Genomic DNA, 2,773 nt, shown 5'->3' on the forward strand with positions numbered 1-2,773 from the left:
TAAAGAAAACACAAGCAAAAAATTTCGGTATGTGAATGTACCTGTTATCACACTCTTTTAATAAGAATGATTTTTATTGGTGTTAAAACCTACTTAAATAAATTTAAATGACAATAAAAATTGAATGCGTAGCAATTCCCTTGAATAACTATTATTATAGGAGGTTATTGCCACTACAAGATTTCTATTTATTTATGGGACTTTTTTTATGGAGGTTTTTTAAAATCTCCCCAACACATTTTGTTTATGGCAATTTAAAAAACCTCAATTAATTAAAACTCAAAATTATTAATGGAAAGTATATCGTGTGAAAATGGAATTTGAGCGTGGTTGCTTGATTTTCATTTTGTTCCATGCTCATTTTCTCTTTTTCCCCAAATGAGAGGCGCTGAGTTAGCCGAGAGAGAGGCATGAAACCCTAAGTTTTCTACCGCCATTTTTGCCACCATTTTCGCCGCCGTTTCTGCCGCCGGCACCGTTATCACTGCCATATCCGTTGCAGTAGAGAACTTCTAGATCGAGCCACCTCTTCTATTAACGCATCTATTCTCTCTATACTGTTGTTGTTGCCATTGTTGCCACCGCAGTTTTCACCGTCGTTGCCGCAATAGTTTCTGCCGTCGATGCCACCGTAGTTGCCGTGGTACAACGCATTTTCAGATCTGTTCACTTCGGAGCTTCTTCTTCAACGACGCTTTCTCTCACTCTAATTTCTCCTTTGAACTGCTGCTGGTACTTCTTTTTCTTCTTCTTCCCTATTAATTTGCTGATATTACTCCTTTGAATGACGCGTTGTTTATTATATTTCAAGATTGCGGTGTTCGAACAAACAGGAATTGAAAAGAATGCCAGCCACGTATGTTTCTTCAATTTCAATCACTTCTCGATGATTTGATTCTTTTTCACGAGGCTTTTTTTTTCTACAACGAAAATCATTGTTATTCTTTTTGAATGTTACTTAATTTTGTTTTCTTTGCCAAAGTCTCAATGCAATTATCTTATTGACTCAATGCAATGATCCTTTTGGAGCAGTCAGTAATCCGGCTGTATCAGACTACTACTTTTAAGCAGGTGAAGCTTTGATTTTTTGATACACACTGTGACATGAACCTTTCCAATGTATTTGTACATAAATGTGTCTAGATACATTATTTTTTGATGTACCGAAAAAGTAAGAGTGCTAATTGGAATGGAGGGAGTAGTTTTCTCTTGATCTCATTATGTTTATTGACCAGTACTCCTATTCATGCAGCCTAATGCAATAGAAAATGGTCCCTATGATTATACCAGAAGTGGAAATTCCACTCGAGATGCTTTAGAAAGGTTCACTATGTCCTATTAGTTGTGTTTATTTACCATTGCAACTGTCAATATTGTGGCATTAATGTTTTCTTTTCTCACCATGTTTAACCTTACATGATGTGTTCTCAGTTTGTTGGCGAAACTTGATAAGGCGGATAGAGCCCTATGCTTCACCAGTGGAATGGCTGCTCTGAGTGCTGTTTCTCATCTTGTTCAAGCTGGTGCCTTTTCTTTCTTCATTGTGCTATAATTTGGTTTTTCTTCATTTTTAGTTGTGAAATTTAGATTAGATTCATCACTGAGAATTTAAGAATATGAGTAGTTTCATGCTTTGGAGTCTCTGCATGCATTCACTCCTGCAGTGCCGTGTCATTACTATTGGTATTTTTCTTAGATTATTCGTTTGTTGGATTCATTTTTAAAACTTACCGATTAATGCACTATGGGACTGAAAGCCATGAATTCTCAAAGGACTGTTTTTTTCCCCTTTTTTGATGCAAAAATTATATTTTCTGATATTTGACGCTAATAATATAATATAATGTAGATGAGAAAATTATTGTTGGAGATGATCTATATGGTGGAACAGACAGGTTGCTGTCCCAAGTAATTCCAAAGAATGGCATTGTGGTCAAGTTAGTCTAACTTGTCAATTATGCTTGTTCATTTTTTTTCATAACCAGTGATTAATTATGGCAACAAACCAATCAAGTTTATTTGTTCCATGAAGTAAAAGACCAATTACTCTTTGGTGGTTTGATTCTTTTAGGCAAATTAAATGACAAAAACCAATTACTAAATAAGCAATTAAAATAAAAGATTGATTCTTTTAGGCAGTCGGAAAGATTGGCAACTATTAATTTTTAGGTGAATGATACCTAACTTTCTCTAAAATAACATGTAAGTTACCTTTTATGATATGTCAAATTTTAATTAGTCATTATTTTACCCATAGTTGAGTTATTTTGTAATTTATTATTTGATATGGATAATGGTATAATTTCTTCAAATATCAAAACCTCACTCCCGTTAATTGAAGCACCTTTCTACTCTTTCATTCTTTCTTCATCGCTTATCTTCGGTCCTTCCAAGTATCGCCGTCACCGTCGTGACAAGAAGCGCCGACGTCGTTGTCATCTACTGCCCTCGATCGCATGCAATTTCTCTTTTTTCGGTGCATCATCCCTTAACTACTCGTCGAATGTCCGTCCTTTCTAGTATAGGCAGCATCGATGTCATTGCTATCTCTTATCTTCTCATTCCTTATCAACATAATTAATGGTTAGTTTGGTTATTAAATTTTTTTATTAAAAAATATATATCTTTATTTAATTACATAATGGAACATATATTCATATGTAAAATATAATATAATAAAATAAATCTATTCAAAGTACTTAAAAGTATAATTAAAATCAGGAATATATAAATATAATAGTAAAATTTGTACTCTAAATAAGTAAACATATTT

The sequence above is a fragment of the Arachis ipaensis genome, chromosome B09 (assembly GCF_000816755.2).
Source record: "Arachis ipaensis cultivar K30076 chromosome B09, Araip1.1, whole genome shotgun sequence".
Lineage (NCBI taxonomy): Eukaryota > Viridiplantae > Streptophyta > Magnoliopsida > Fabales > Fabaceae > Arachis > Arachis ipaensis.